The following is a 17,560-nucleotide window of genomic DNA, read 5'->3' as shown; positions in this document are numbered from 1 at the left end:
TAAGTTGCAATGAGATTCTCCCCTCATCCTTCTAAACTCCAGAGTGTACAGGCCCAGTGCCGTCAGACATTCCTCTGAGAAGAAAACGATCTGTTAACGGTCACTGTTAAGCACTTGTTAAATGTCACTATTATGAGATTAGATTAGATTAGATATAATTTATTGCCACACAGCCAGGCTGGTGGAATTTGGGTTGTCTGCAGCGATACAATAATAAAGAACACACAACCACAATAAAACTGTAACACAAACATCCACCACAGCATTCATCACTGTGGTGGAAGGCACAAAATTTGGCCAGTCCTCCTCCATTTCCCCCCCGTGGACAGGACCAGAGTCCAGTCAGTCCAGGATCGGCTCTTCCTCACCGGAGACCACGGCTTTAAGTTGGCCGGCGGTCAAGATTTAAAGTCCCCGCCGCAGCCAGAAGCACCGTAGACTGCAGGGTCGGCGGTTGAAGCTCCCCTCCAGGGGTGATGATAAGTCCATGCCGGACCCGCGGTAGAAGTCGGCCGCGGGCCGGCAGTGATGGCTTCTTCCCCCGGGTCCCCCACGAGGGATCCCGGGCTGTAGACGCCACACCAGCTGGAGCTCTGCAGACGGCGGCTTCAGGCTGCGACTTCAGGCTGCCGGCTGCCCCGGGTCAGCGAAATGGAGCACTCCCCTCCAGCGAGCCCCAGCGAGGGCTCACCCGCTCCACGCCGAGAGTCCACGCTGCGCCCGCCGCTGAAGCCCCGGGCGCGTCTCCGGGAAAGGCCGCGTCGATCCTTGATGTTAGGCCACGGGGGAGGCGACCTGGAAAAACTCGCCTCTCCGTGGAGGAGGCGACCGAAGCGGTTTCCCCCACACCACCCCCCACATAAAACACACAAAGAAACATTAAATACAGACTTTAAAACATACTAAAAAAATAAAAAAAGGTTGAAAAACTGACGAGCTGCATGACATGGCTGCTGCCAGAGCAGCGCCCCCTACAGATCACCATATCACCATATTAACACGATGTGAGGGAGAGAGAGACGAGGGCGGGCTGTTGCCTTTTGACCTCAAATTAGAGAATCCAATGTTCGCACGACAGTTGGGTTGGGGTGGGTCCTGATCGCATGGGGCGATCACAAATCGAAGGGTTTCAAAAAAGAGTGAACCCTGTGAGGTGAGGCCTGCCTGCCTGCGTCTCACAAATACAGGCAAGGCAGCCTCTCCAAGGGAAGCACAGTCACTGAGCCATTGTAATGACACAGAGAAAAGAAGCAAACAAACATAAAGGTGTGAACGCTCCGTCTCATCTCCTTCCGCTGCAAATTCTGGCAAACACAACCGCCATTCAATATGATCATGGCTGATATTACATAATCAGTACCCCATTCCTGCTTTTCCGCCATGACCCTTGATTCCCTTAGTCCAAAGAGCTATATCTAACGCACTTGAAAGCATTCAGTGAATTGGCCTCCACTGCCTGCTGTGGTAGAGAAGTCCACTGATTCACAACTCTCTGGGTGAAAACGTTTTTCCTCATCTCAGTCCTAACGGGCCAACCACTTATTCTTATACTGTGACCCCTGGTTCTGGACGCCCCCAACACGGGAAATATTTTTGCTGCATCTAGCCTGTCCAAACCTTTAAGAATTTTATATGTCTCTATAAGATACCCTCTCATCCTTCTAAATTCCAGCGAATACAAGCCCAGTTGACCCATTCTTTTATCATATGTCAGTCCCGCCATCCCGGGAATTAACCTGGTGAACCTACGCTGCACTCCCTCAATAGCAATAATATCCTTCCTCAAATTAGGAGACCAAAACTGCACACGATACTCCAGGTGCATCCACAAATATGTGGTTGCCGCGTTGTGACACACGGGTAGCGTGTGGGTAGCGCGGGACGGGCGCATGGACAGGTGTGGAGTTGCACGCGGTATCGCGCGGCGCTCCAGGATTTCGTACTGCACAAAATCCTCGTGCGCCACCTGCGTGACGTAAGTCCGTTTCCAGCACCAATACATAACAGGAAATCATGCTTGAAATTTTCTTCTGGAATAATCTTCTGGAATTTTTTGAGGAAGTGGAATGGATAAGGAAGAGCCAGTGGATGTGGTAATTCTGCACTTTCAAAAAGCCTTTGACAAGAGATTGTGCAAAATTCGAGCACGTGGTATTGGAGGTAGGGTATTGACATGGATAAAGAACTGGTTGGCAGACAGGAAGCAAAGAGTAGGAATTAACGGGTCCTCTTCTGAATGGCAGGAACTGAGGGATTGTTTCATTTGCTAGTGTGCATGTATAAAATCGACATCTTTGCACTATTTCTGTTGGTCTTGGCAAGAAGTGAGCATGTAAATCCTCCTTACATTCCTTGTTCGTTTTACTAGCCGGCTTAGCTGGCTGCAGCAATGCCCTTAGGGTGTGATAACCCTTGCTTCCTAAACCGGTAAGGAACAATGCTCTTTGCTTCTCTTCTGTAGTGATATCATTTGAAGTGAACCAAGCCTCCATTCCTCAAAAGTATAACCAGATTCTAACTGGGGCACATTCCCTACTATTAGATTAGCCATGGTTACACTGTTGCTACTCAGGTACACAATGTGCCGTTCTCTTACACAATGTTCTCTGCAATGGACTTAATTCCTTTAAATAAATCACTGAGCAGTTATCCAGTAAATTCACTACTAATAATCCTCTTATACTAATCGATTTATACTAATATACCAATATAATATACTAATAATCGATTTACACCAACATACTAATATTAATAATGTACTAATATAATAATATACCAATATATTTCAAGCCATATCCTCAAGTATATCCTCTTAATTATTGTTATCGTAAAGTCCAGCTTTTGCTACGATTAATTCACCGGTCCGACTTGACTATCTCTGGACTCCGGTGCATCGGTGACTTCTCGGGCTGTCCTCACGGGCTGGCTTTGCTGGCTTCACGGGCTGCACCGCTTACCGATGTGTCACCCCGTTATCACCGGCGCTGCCTCTCGGAGACTCGGCTTCTCGTCGTTGGTGACGGTTCGGCCGTGGGCTGCACGGCACTGGACACTCACTCGACGTCGGTGGCGGTTACTGGACTTGGCCGTGGTCAGCACGGCACTGGAAAGCGTTTAAGTTAGGCAACTACCGTCGTTGTTCTGCTTGCTGGGCTTCTAGTTTCTAGCTTCTAGCTGCGCTGCCCCGCTACAGCACAGCTTGTTGCCTGGCCATCGTGCGTTCCGTTCCAACTTTTTGCGCGCCAAATACATACTTGTCTTTAACTTTCTGTTCGATCTTGAGAAAAGCCTCAAAACGGCCGCAATTCTGTTCCTGCTAACGGAATCGACATCCTCGTCTCCAAATTGTTATGTATTGGAGCAGGAAACTGACTTAAATAAGACTCGGAACACACAGGTACTTAACAAGCTTCTTGTATTGAAATCGCCATCTTGAGTCTCTCTGCGCATGCGTACAATTGCGCAAGACATTCCAATAAGCTAATCATATTGTCATACACATCATTTCCCCATCATAAATCCATGCTGACTTTAACTGATCCTGTCACTGCTTACCAAATGCGCTGCTATTAAATCTTTAATAATGCATCTTCCCCACTCCGGATGTAAGGCTAACTGGTCTATAATTTCCTGTTTTTTCTCCCTCCCTCCTTTCTCAAAAAGTGAGGTTACAATGGCTACCCTCCAGTCCACAGGAACTGACCCAGAGTCGAGAGAATATTGGAAAATGTTCACCAATGCATCCACAATTTCTAGACCAACCTCCTTATGTACTCTGGGATGCAGACCATCAGGCCCTGGGGATTGCCTTCAGTCCCAACAGTCAACCCAACACCATTTCCTGTCTAATGTGGATTCCCTTCAGTTCCTCCCTCCCATTAGATCCTCAGTGAAAGCTTCATCTCTCTCAACACAAAGTAAATTTTACTTCGGAGTCACGTGAGTGACTACGTGAAGAACCCCACCAGGACGCATGCTTGTCATATCGCTACATGCATTGCAACGAGTCACAGCAGGGGGAACGACGTTCCCTTAGCGGCAAAATTTGAAAGCCGGGAACAGCAGGTAAGGCGACTGCGTTCCAGAATTTGAAAGTCGGGAACAGCAGGTAAGAAGACTCTGCGTTCTTTCCACTTACCTTTTAGGTGGAGACATGGACCGGATCCACGATGGCTGCGGGAAAGCTGGCGGGGGAGAATCGCGGAGTTGCGGGCAGCCGGCAGCAGCAGCCAAAGGCACGCTAATCTCCCGTAATGGGAACAGCTGTGCCCGACCTCGCTCCTGCACCGGCCCCGGGTCGGGCGGGAGAGGGAAGCAAAAACTAACAGGGTCGTTGACACCGAGGAGTCCGACTCTGAATAGCCGCGAGCGGCCAGTGCCCATGCGCATTGGGGCCGGTTGGAGCGGCTTTAGGAGCAACCGCGAGCGACCAGTGCCCGTGCGCACTGGAGCCGGTTGGAGCAGCTGGGAGTGGGGAACAAAGCAGTCGCGACGGCCAGTGCACGAGAGCATTGGAGCCGGTTGGAGCGGCTGCAGGAGGGACCAGCTTCAAGCAGCCGCGACGGCCAGTGCCCGAGAGCATTAGAGCTGGTTGGAGCGGCTGCAGGATCAACATCAGCCGGGAGTGGCCTATGCCCGAGAGCATAAGAGCCAGTTGGAACGGCTGCTGGAGGAAATACCCCAAAGTGGCAGGCACCGGGAGATGGAGGCTAGCCACAGTGGGCAGGTAGTAAGCCCCACAGCAGTACCTCGTGTAGGGCTGCACAGTGTTTCTCCCTCATCAGAGGGGAACACTGAGGGTCAATCCTGGGCTGGCTGCAGGAGCTGGAGCAGGAGCGGCTTAAGGAGCAGCCGCGACGGCCAGTGCCCATGAGCATTGGAGCCGGGTGGAGTGGCTGCAGGAACTGGAGCAGGAGCGGCCTCAGGAGTAGCGGCTTCAGGAGCAGCCGCGATGGCCAGTGACCATGTGCATTGGAGCCGGTTGGGTGCCCGAGAGCATCGGAGCCAGCTGGAGCGGCTGTTGGAGCAGGTAAGTGGCAGGCTCCGGGAGATGGAGACTAGTCACAGGGGGCAGCTAGTAAGTCCTACAGCAGTACCTCTTGTAGGGCTGCACAGTGTTTTCCCTCATATATAGGGGGTATAGGGGGTCAATTCTGGGCTGCACCTGAACAGGGGTGCAGAACATACCCCTAGTGCACATGGGATGCAGAAAACCTATTGGAAGACACTTACCATCAGGGAACTGCAAAACACTGAATGTTCCCATTATCAACCAGTGTATTTGAAAACATGGCAGGGCAGGGAATTGAAACGAAAGAAAGTTCTAAAAGTCCTAACAGCGGGATGGGTTCGCCCGCACAATAAACAAAAAGACATGACACTAGATCACCAGGATGCACTGGCCTTATTTAAAAAACTACTTCCTGGGGAATGCGCTAACCCTCAACACAGACCCAACTACAGATCCAGACACCGGCGCCTCAACGACCACGGAGGATGCCGAAATAGTAACAAACCTACTAATAGTAACCATGGAGGAAGGTGGGTCTGGCTCCTTACGAGGTTGGTGGGAGATTACAGTTCTATCTGGATGCATAGAATATATTACTACCGACACTTATATTTCAGAAGTATAGGGGTATACCATAGAATTATTCAAAACATAATCCTCCAGTTCAACATGTACCGAACTCAATGTTCATGCTTACAGGCAAAGAAATAATCAAAAGCGCATGCTGAACTACAGTGCCCAAATAAAATAGGAGTAATGGAGGACATCCAACACGAATCACAGGAATTCGTGTCCAAAAATCTTTATCATAATATAGATGGTGGTTGCCACATCATCATAGATTTGACTAATATGAATACTTTCGTACTTTATATTCATTACTAGATGGCAACCTTTGTTACTGCAAAGGTATTGATCCTAGGGTACTACATGGCAAGCATCGTATTAAAATATGCTTGCTATACAGTACTCATTGGAGGTGACCACAGGTGTATTTAACACAATAGATCATCTGCGGTTCACCCTTAACACAGTTCACATGTCAGTGACTTTGTCGTAAGAAAGGGTACAGCCTTAATGGAGGCTTGCAGTAAACTAAACCATCCATCAGACTGGTAGTAGAATAATTGGCATTAGTGGCTGTGTTCCAGCCACATAAATCGGACCTTTACATTATCAAATTACTGAGCGCAATCATGTGTCACTCAAAAATTATGGGGGTCATTCTGACAGACCTATAAGCTACCAACAGAGGCCACTATGGTACTAAAATGGTGGAAACATAACATTAGGCATTGTTCCAATCCACACATTAACAGCTACCCGTCTATGGAACTACATATTGATGGGCACTTGGATTGGGATGCTACTAATTCCATCTCCAGCTGTGGGGGAGATGGAATGCAGAGGAGGCATCATTACAAACGCTGGGCATAAATACCTGGGGAAGTGAGTGCATGCCATGGCTTTAAGTCATATTGTTCTGGGTTATATCACCAGTATGTTAGACTACAAATTGACTACACCACCGTGGTAGCATATGTCAACCATATGGGTGGAAACATATCGACATCATGTGACTATCTGGCCAACACAATTTGGCAATAGTGTATCCAGATAGATATTTGGATATCAGCTACCAACTTACCAGGTAAACTGAATTTAGTGGCAGACAACAGGTCACGCTAAGTCTAGAAACACTATGGATGTTGGATAAAAATGTATTGCTGGAACAGCACGGTATGGAACACCAGATAATGACCTATTCACATCCATGCTCTTACCAGTTATCGAATTATGTTCTTGGGAACCAGAACCTGGGGCAGTGGCTACAGATGCACCTTCGCTGCTTTGGGGGATCATTTATGCATTCCCTCCTTCTGCCTCATCAGTCGGGTATTTAGGCATAAACAGTAGACTCCGCGTCTGGTATTTTGATAGTACCTGATTGGCCTACTCAACCATGGGTCCCGGTGATATCGACATGGTTTTAGAACCATGCATCACCATCCATCATAGACCTAATTTACTGCTTCTTCCCGCTACAAGAGGAGTTACCCATGTCATAATTATATATAAACATATTAATTTATAGAGTTGAAAGCACCTCTTCTACACCTGGGACTGACGGACCGAATGTGGAATTATTTCAGCGGGCCACAGACAGTCCACCAAAAAATCAGTACTTGGTGTCATCAAGAAATGGGAAGTACTGTCACAACAATAAACATCACCCACAGATCTAAGAACATCCCGTCTGTTCTGGAATTCCTGGCAAGCCTCCATTACGATGAGAGGCTCAGTCATAGTGCCATCAACTGCACCAGAAGTGCTCTGTCAACATACCTGTCGCAAGGAACAGAGCGGCATTCTGTTGGGACACACCCTGGTAACCAAATTCATGAGGGGCATTTTAATATTAATCCCCCAAGAACCAGGTACTCCCAAATATGGGATGTGAGCATTGTACTGACCATGTTAAGAAACTGGTCTTCAGCTACAGCTCTGTCCCTACAGAAACTGACTATGAAAACAGTCATGCTGATGGCCTTGGTCACGGCACAAAGGGTCCCGTTACAACAGAAACAAAGGTTGGACAACATGATTATTCATCTGGAAATTTAACTTTTCACATCTATGAAATAGTCAAACAAAACAGACAGGGGTCAGCAGGCCTAAAAACAGAATTCAGGGCCTACCCGACAGATGGTCGTCTCTGTATTGTAACACACTTACTATTATATATGGAGTATACTAAGATCATCAGAGGGAAGATATGTCACTTTAATCAGCTACAAACAGCCACTCAAAACAGTGACAGTCCAGACCATCTCTAGATGGCTAAAACAGGTCCTAATAAAGGCTGGAGTAGACACTAGCATTTTTTAACTCTCACTCCACCAGGGCTGCAGCTACATCGGCAGCTATGAAGGTGGACGTTCCTATGGACCAAATCCTCAAGACAGCAGGATGGTCAATGGAGGAATCTTTCCAACGACTTTATAACAAACCAGTCATTGAACCTGGAACATTTGCAGAAACAAATTTAAGTTCTGTAATATCATTTACCCCATAAATAGGGGCAATAATTGGTGTTAATATTTTTATCATTGGGTTCTCAATATCGTATTGATGTCTAATGATGTTAACTCTATTCTCCCCATAATCAAGGCAGATGTGATGCATGGACTTGTTTCCACGGCATGAAATCACAGAGCTTTAAAATCTTCACGTAGTCACTCACGTGACTCCGAAGTAAAATAGTAAGATTAAACGAGAACTTACCAGTTTGAAGTTTGATCGTTATTTTATGAGGAGTAACGTTGAGGGAATACGTGCCCTCCGCTCCCACCCTTGATCATATACTCAACTGGTATCTCTTCTCTAATCTTACTATGTTTAGTCATTACTGTTATCTGTAATTTCACACCGCTGCTTTGAAGAATGATACGCATGCGTCCTGGCGGGGTTCTTCACGTATTCCATCAACGTTACTCCTCATAAAATAACGATCAAACTTCAAACTGGTAAGTTCTCGTTTAATCTTACTATTTTACAACAGAACCACATCTCCACTGGGCACAGGAACACCGGTTCCGTAGCCTGCCCACGGATTGTATTTCTTCCCCTCTCCTTTCCTTAGTCTAGCTTTCCAATTAATTCCTGAAGACCATGGAAGGTGCCCCATCTGTGCACATCCCAACAAGGCGTTCCCAGCCAAGCTCATGTTTGATGAGGAAGGCTTCCAGCATTCTGAACACATCTTCTCCCCGAGTGGTAATGGCCAATGGCTCTGAGATCATGTACTCCTCCTTCATGGCTTCTCCATCGAGGTAACGAACGTAGACTTGCAGTTGGGAACATGAGCATCTGTTGACTCGTCCAGTTGCAGTGAATACACTGGACTGCTCTTCACAGTGAACACTACGCAGCAGAATATTACTCATATCCCAGATTCGACTTTTGACTGTGTCATTCGAAAGGGAAATCTGCCTGAACTTGTTTGACTGCTGTTCCCCCAGGACCAACTTTGCTGCTTCGAGAAGGCATGGCTTGATAAGCTCTTCACCGATGCTGTGAGGTTTCTTAGTCTGTGCGATTCGATAAGCAATCCGGTATGAAGCCTCCACCGTTGCTTCATTTTGATGAGCGCAGTGAGCCCTTGAGTACGGCTTCATTTAGTTTGAAATAGTCCACACCCTTCCCCGCCAGGTCGCTGTGACAAGACTCCAAATGGATCTTCAGTTTGCTGGGCTTCATGCACTCATGGCTCAAAACCTTGGCACAGATAACACATTGCGGCTTGACCACGGATTTTTGAACAATGCTTGTGAAGCCGAATTTGAGAAATGCTTCACTATACGTGCGCGTCTTGGAAGACAAGGTTCACAAAACACATGGTATATGCAGGGCCTCAGGGGAATTTTATCAGTGGGTACAAAGTTTACTTCAGGCCCATACCGTTCTCCATTAGTCATCCTGTTTTTATCTACTACGGGTTTATGCCATGAGCTGTAGCCTGTAAGGCAAAAATGGGTATGGAAGATGAGAGAGTGGTGGAATGGAGCGCTCTGTTGATTTTCTGCATTTGAGGCCTTATGCTCCTACACTCCCTCCATGATAAATATAAATAAAATAAAAGGATCAGAAAGCACATTTGTTTTGAACATCTTTGTCAAGTCAAGTTTATTCGTCACATACACATACGAGATGTGCAGTGAAATGAAAAGTGGCAATGCTCGCGGACTTTGTGCAAAAAGACAAACAAACAAACAACCAAACAAAATATAAACACAATCATAAACACACACATATTCTTTTACATATTAAATATTGGAAGGAAAAACGTTCAGTAAAGTTAGTCCCTGGTGAGATAGGAGTTTACAGTCCGAATGGCCTCTGGGAAGAAACTCCTTCTCAACCTCACCGTTCTCACAGCATGGCAACGGAGGCGTTTGCCTGACCGTAGCAGCTGGAACAGTCCGTTGCAGGGGTGGAAGGGGTCTCCCATGATTTTATTGGCTCTGAAGTTGCACCTCCTGATGTATAGTTCCTGCAGGGGGGCGAGTGAAGTTCCCATAGTGTGTTCGGCCGAACGCACTACTCTCTGCAGAGCCTTCTTGTCCTGGGCAGAGCAGTTCCCAAACCAGATGGTAATATTTCCGGACAGGATGCTTTCCACAGCCGCTGAGTAGAAGCACTGGAGGATCCTCGGAGACACTCTGAATTTCCTCAATTGCCTGAGGTGGTAAAGGCGCTGCCTTGCCTTACTCACGAGTGCTGTGGCGTGTGATGTCCATGTCATATCCTCAGAGATGTGGACTCCCAGATATTTAAAACAGCTCACCCTATCCACAGTATCCCCATTTATCCTCAATGGTGTGTACGTCCTCGGATGATGTGCCCTCCTAAAGTCCACGATCAGCTCCTTAGTTTTTTTGATGTTCAAGAGGAGGCTGTTGTCCTGGCACCAGAGTGCTAGATCAGCCACCTCCTCCCAGTAGGCCTTCTCATCGTTGTCTGAGATCAGGCCCACCACCACAGTGTCTTCAGCAAACTTAATTATTGAGTTGGAGCTGAACCTAGCCACACAGTCATGTGTGTACAGGGAGTACAATAGGGGGCTGAGGACGCAACCCTGGGGCGATCCTGTGCTCATGGTGAGGGGTGAGGGACTTCGATGTATTCCCTCCCATCTTGATTACCTGGGGCCTGGCGGTGAGAAAGTCCAGGGCCCAGGCACACAGGGGGGTGTTGAGCCCTAATTCCAGTAGCTTCCCGGCCAGTCTGGTGGGGACTATCGTGTTGAAGGCTGAACTGAAGTCTATGAACAGCATCCTCACATAGCCCCCCTTCTGGCTGTCAAGATGAGAGAGAGCAGTGTGCAAAACCTGGGAGACCGCATCGTCCGTGGATCTGTTCGGACGGTATGCGAACTGCAATGGGTCCATGAGTACAGGCCCAGTGCCGTCAAAGATTCCTCTGAGACGATCTGTTAATGGTCACTGTTAAGTGCTTGTTAAATGTCACTATTATCACCATATTAACACGATGTAAGTGAGAGAGAGACGAGGGCGGGCTGTTGCCTTTTGACCTCACATTAGAGAATCCAATGCTCACACCATCGTTGCGTTGGGGTGGGTCCTGATCGCTTGGGGCGAGCACAAATCGAAAGGTTTCAAAAAGGAGTGAACCCTGTGAGGTGAGGCCTGCCTGCGTCTCACAAATACAGGCAAGGCAGTCCCTCCAAGGTACACAAAATTGCTGGGGGAACTCAGCGGGTGCAGCAGCATCTATGGAGCGAAGGAAATAGGCGACGTTTCGGGCCGAAACCCTTCTTCAGACTGATAGGGGGTGGGGAAAGAAAGAAGGACAAAGGGAGGAGGAGGAGGAGCCCGAGGGCGGGCAGATGGGAGGAGACAGCTAGAGGGTGAAGGAAGGGGAGGGGAGGGGGGGAGGGGACAGCACGGGCTAGCCAAATTGGGAGAATTCAATGTTGATGCCAAGGGGACGCAAGGACCCCAGACGGAATATGAGGTGCTGTTCCTCCAATTTCCGCTGGTGCTCACTCTGGCAATGGAGGAGACCCAGGACAGAGAGGTCGGATTGGGAATGGGAGGGGGAGTTGAAGTGCTGAGCCACCGGGAGATCAGGTAGGTTATTGCGGACTGAGCGGAGGTGTTCGGCGAAAACGGTCGCCCAACCTACGCTTGGTCTCACCGATGTAAATCAGCTGACATCTAGAGCAGCGGATGCAGTAGATGAGGTTGGAGGAGATACAGGTGAACCTTTGTCGCACCTGGAACGACTGCTTGGGACCTTGAATGGAGTCGAGGGGGGAGGTGAAGGGACAGGTGTTGCATTTCTTGCGGTTGCAACGGAAAGTGCCCGGGGAGGGGGTGGTGCGGGAGGGAAGTGAAGAATTGACGAGGGAGTTGCGGAGGGAGCGGTCTTTGCGGAAGGCAGACATGGGGGGAGATGGGAAGATGTGGCGAGTGGTGGGGTCACGTTGGAGGTGGCGGAAATGGCGGAGGATTATGTGTTGTATTTGCCGGCTGGTGGGGTGAAAGGTGAGGACCAGAGGGACTCTGCCCTTGTTGCGTGTGCGGGGATGGGGAGAGAGAGCAGCGTTACGGGGTATGGATGAGACCCTGGTGTGAGCCTCATCTATGGTGGCGGAGGGGAATCCCCGTTCCCTGAAGAACGAGGACATTTCCGATGCCCTGGTATGAAATGTCTCATCCTGGGAACAGATGCGGCGTAGGCGGAGGAATTGGGAGTAGGGGATGGAGTCTTTACAGGGGGCAGGGTGGGAAGACGTGTAGTCCAGATAGCCATGTGAGTCAGTGGGTTTATAATGTATGTCGGTCAGGAGTCTGTCCCCTGCGATGGAGATGGTGAGGTCAAGGAATGGTAGGGAAGTGTCTGAAATCGTCCAGGTGTATTGGAGTGCCGGATGGAAGTTGGTGGTGAAGTGGATGAAGTCAGTCAGTTGTGTGTGGGTGCAGGAGGTGGCACCAAAGCAGTCGTCAATGTAGCGGAGGTAGAGGTCGGGGATGGGGCCCTGGTACGCATTGAACAAGGATTGTTCAACGTACCCGACAAAGAGGCAGGCGTAGCTGGGGCCCATGCGTGTGCCCATAGCTACGCCTTGTGTTTGGAGGAAATGGGAGGAGTCAAATGTAAAGTTATTGAGGGTGAGGACCAACTCCGCTAAGCGGAGGAGAGTGTCAGTGGCTGGGTATAGGTTGCTCCTCTGGTCGAGGAAGAACCGGAGGGCTCTGAGGCCATCCTGGTGGGGGATGGAGGTGTAGAGTGACCGGACATCCATGGTGAAGATGAGGGGGTGAGGGCCCAGAGAGTGGAATGCGTGGAGGCGGCGGAGAGTGTCTGAGGTGTCTAGAACATAGGTGGGGAGGGATTTGACGAGGGTAGCACAGCCACTGAGCCATTGTAATGACACAGAGAAAAAAAGCAAACAAACAAAAAGGTGTGAACGGCTCCGTCTCATCTCCTTCAGTTGCAAATTCTGGCAAACACAACACCCCCACCATGGCTTTCAGCATTCCTTGCAACTGGGATGGTTTTCTCTCGCCCCCTAGGAACAGGGATTGTTTCATTTGCTTGTGTGCATGTATAAAATCGACATCTTTGCACTATTTCTGTTGGTCTTGGTAAGAAGTGAGCATGTAAAGCCTCCTTACATTCCTTGTTCGTTTTACTAGCCGGCTGCAGCAATGCCCTTAGGGTGTGATAACCCTTGCTTCCTAAGGAACAATGCTCTTTGCTTCTCTTCTGTAGTGATATAATTTGAAGTGAACCAAGCCTCTAAGACTTTGGTCCATTCCTCAAAGTATAACCAGATTCTAACGGGCACATTCCCACTATTAGATTAGCCATGGTTACACTGTTGCTACTCAGGCACACAACGTGCCGTCCTCTGGCACAATGTTCTCTGCAATGGACTTAATTCCTTTTAGGCTGTGGGCCGAGGAGCTTTATTCTGCAGTTTCGTGACCCAAGTCACCAAACTACATGAAATTTTCACATATTGTGTAAAATTTTTTATATGAATCACCCCTGAAACTCGATATGAAGAAGACTTGCACATTTTTATTAAATTAGAGAAAAAACGGAAAAATTTCGGGTATTTTTTTAGTCCAATCAAAGCACGTTTAAGATTGAGTTGTCTGCCAGTTGGCCAATCACGCGCTTTGTTTCAGGCTGGCACACAAAATGGCTGAGGGGGCTTCACAGATGCCTGTTTTACTGGAGATTCCGATTTGTTGTTCTGTGGAATAAATGTCGTGGAAACTTGCAGCAGGTAATTGTATTTAGTGGGAAAAGCATTAAAAAGGCTGAAGAAAGTGCTGCTGAGTTGATGGAAGTGTTGAAAGTGATGGAAGTCTTGAAAGCAAAGTCCCTGCTGAGGTCCTGGAACACAATGATTAAGAGCCAGGAACCAACTCTAACTAAAAGGTAAGATCTAAAGTCTGAATTTATGAAAATCTATCTGTATGGAGTTTAATTAATTTATTTGCACCCTTTTATAATGTGAATAAATTCATTCATTCACTTACTTCATTCATTCATGAAGTTGAGGGCCTAAACTATATGTGTCCATAACAGTCAATTAAACATTGTCACTAATGCCAGCCTGTTGTACAGTAATAAGTCTTTAACAGCTAATCTCGGAGCTGCCTGCGAAAACTTACCGGGAAAAAGTGCTCCGATCGCGGGACATAGGTACTCGCGGTAAAGTGAAGCCGCAGTCTCAATTAATAAGCGGCCGATTCGCGAAAGCGGAGCCGTGGATCATCTCCGCGAGCGGGCGGGGGGGGGGGGTGGAAGGCTGTACATAGTGCCGTCTATAGCGGCCGTTATCAGACCCCGACAACTGGAAAAAAACGGAATGGAATTCCACTGGAATGGAAGCCTATAAATAGCGATCGATATCCCTCCGTTTTTTTCCTGTTGTCGGGGTTATATCGAGTTTCAGGGGTGATTTATATAATTTTTTTTACACAATTTGTGAAAATTTCATGTAGTTTGGTGACTTGGGTCACGAAATCCTTTTTCTAGACACATTTTTGATGCTCGGCCCACAGCCTATTTAAAAAAATCACTGAGCAGTTATCCAGTACATTCACTACTAATAATCTTCTTATACTAATCGATTTATACTAATATACCATTGGTGGCGGTTCAGCCGTGGGCTGCACGGCACTGGACACTCACTCGACGTCGGTGGCGATTACTGGACTTGGCCGTGGGCAGCACGGCACTGGAAAGCGGATAGATAAATTCCGTTAGCAGGAACAGAATTGCGATCATTTTGAGGCTTTTCTCAAGATCAAACAGAAAGTTAAAGACAAGTATGTATTTGGCGGGCAAAAAGTTGGAACGGTAACGCGGCTGTCTGAGATTTTCCTGCCAGGTACAGCACAGGTGGATCACCCGTCCCAGAGCAGACTTGACCCGGTTGGCGATGGCCTTAGACAGGATTTTATAATCTACATTCAACAATGTTATGGGTCACCAATTCTTTATATCCTTCATCTCCCCCTTCTGCTTGTAGATTAGGGTGATGCTGCCCTTCCTCATGGAGTCTGACATGCTGCCGGCTAGAAGCATGTCGTTGTACACTTCCAGCAGATCCGGGCCCACCCAGTCCCACAGAGCCGAATACAACTCGGCCGGTAAGCCATCGCTTCCGGGAGTTTTACTCGAGTCAAAGGAGCGGATGGAGCCAGTCAGCTCCTCTAGGGTCAGTGGTTGGTCCAGACTCTCCCACTTTAATCTTTAATACAGCAACTTCCCCACTCCGGATGTAAGGCTAACTGGTCTATAATTCCCTGTTTTTTCTCTCGCTCGATCCTTTCTCAAAAAGTGAGGTTACATTAGCTACCCTCCAGTCCACAGGAACTGATCCAGAGTCAAGAGAACATTGGAAAATGATCACCAATGCATCCACAATTTCTAGACCAACCTCCTTGAGTACTCTGGGATGCAGACCATCAGGCCCTGGGGATTGCCTTCAGTCCCAACAGTTTACCCAACACCATTTCCTGACTAATGTGGATTTCCTTCAGTTCCTCCCTCCCACTAGATCCTCGGTGAAAGCTTCATGTCTCAACACAAAGTAAATTTTGCAACAGAACCACATCTCCACTGGGCACAGCAACACCGGTTCCGTAGCCCGACCACGGATTGCATTTCTTCCCCTCTCCTTTCCTTAGTCTAGCTTTCCAATAGATTCCTGAAGACTTCTTGCAAACACGTGAGAGGCTTCTCAGAGCAATTTAGAAAAGTTGCTCACCTGGCCTTGCCTTTCCCCTCCACCAGCCAGCCAGCCATCCAGCTGCTTGCTGCCTCTCCTCCTCAGCCTTAAACCTGGCTTGTGACAAATCCATAAAGGCGTTGTCATTACCTCTGGCGCCACCCCGCACCCCCCGACCCATCCAGGCACACGAGCGACAGACAGACAGACAGACAGAGGCCTTGCCAATACACAGCCGACAGCACAGTGCGCCGGCCGCCTTCCCGTCCATGCCCCCAGAACGTGCGGCCAGGTCTGTCGGGGGGTCGGGTGCGCCACATTGACCAAACCATGGCTCGCCCTCCGGCCGCTTACTGGTGCGAAGGCGCTAAATTGACCACTGCCCCCGTCAGAGTCAGTGAGTCCTACCTTAGTGGTGTGGTACTCGCTGTGGTTGAAGTGCAGCTCAGTCTCTTCTCTTCAGACCGACATCACCCCGATTGTGGCGACATGATTGGCAGTGCTGACAATTGTGACTTTGAAGAATTTGCTGAAGATTTTTTTCTCCTTCCGGAAGTTGGGTTGAAATGCGCCCTCTTTTCCCTTGAAAGTATCCACTGGTGAAATAAAGGAAGGCAGAGCATTTGACTTGAGCAGTCCGTCAACACAGACACGCACGCACGCAGACGCAGAGTGAGAGAGGGCAGCAGGCAGACACGCAGCTTTTAAGCAAGCGTGAGGAGGAATTTTTGTCTTTTCTTTTGAACTTTGAAAATCTCCCAAAAGGGAAGTGCACCGTTCCCAGAGGCACTGCAATTCTGGGTCGATGCGTGGAGTGGACGGAGCAAGCCCCTATTCCATCTCCCTGTTCCAAAAATCAATTTAATATATGGTCCCTAGATAAGGGACGTATCAGATATTAAACTGATAAGAACAGATTTATTTTATTTTATTTTATTTTTTTCATTTCAAAATAGTGACGTCACAGGCACAGGCACAAGGCTGGCTGCCGCAGCAGGAAGGGAGGGAGGGAGAGAGGAAGGAAGGCGGGCTGCACCGACCATTTCTTTATCACGCCGAGCCCACTCGGCTGCGAGCGAGCGACGACGTTTCTTGCGGTCGTGTTTCTCGAGCTGCGGAGGGTTAGGGACCACCTCGCGCGTAACGGTGGGAGCAGGACACTCGGCCCCTCGGGCCCCGTTCCGCCCTTTGTCAAGAGCGCGGCCCACTGTAAGGTCCATGTACATAAACTGTCAAAGACGCAGCCATTCCATCATGGCTGATCTATCCCGTACTAATCGAGAATCAATCTATCTATATCTGCCTTAAAAATATCCATTAACTTCTGCGGCAAAGAATTCCACAGTTTCACCGTCCTCTGTCTAAAGAAATTCTTCCTCATCTCCTTCCTGAAGGAACGTTCTTTAATTCAGAGGTTATGGATCTCATCCTAGACTCTCCCACTAGTGGAAACGTCCTCTCCACATCCACTCTATCCAAACCTTTCACTATTCGCAAAGTTGCAATGAGATTCCCCCCTCGTCCTTCTAAACTCCAGAGAGTACAGTCCCAGTGGAGGAGTAGGCCATTCGGACTTTCGAGCCAGCACCGCCGTTCAATATGATCACGGCTGATATTCCATAATCAGTACCCCGATCCGGCTTTTTCCCCATATCCCTTGATTCCCTCAGCCCAAAGAGCTAAATCTAACTCTCTTGAAAGCATCCAGTGAATTGGCCTCCACTGCCTGCTGTGGCAGAGAAGTCCACTGATTCACAACTCTCTGGGTG

The 17,560-nt window shown here is 48.5% G+C and overlaps 1 non-coding gene across 1 annotated transcript; it reads right to left on the bottom strand.

Moving 5' to 3' along the window:
* Window positions 1-16,555: 16,555 nt before the first annotated feature.
* LOC116967141 lies at window positions 16,556-16,751 on the bottom strand. Its single transcript, XR_004410159.1, has one exon. It is a non-coding gene; the product is annotated as a U2 spliceosomal RNA (small nuclear RNA).
* Between the last annotated feature and the right edge of the window lie 809 nt (window positions 16,752-17,560).

This window comes from Amblyraja radiata, chromosome 38 (assembly GCF_010909765.2).
Source record: "Amblyraja radiata isolate CabotCenter1 chromosome 38, sAmbRad1.1.pri, whole genome shotgun sequence".
Lineage (NCBI taxonomy): Eukaryota > Metazoa > Chordata > Chondrichthyes > Rajiformes > Rajidae > Amblyraja > Amblyraja radiata.
The sequence above is the reverse complement of the archived record's forward strand: the minus strand, read 5'-3'. Positions and strand labels throughout refer to the sequence as shown.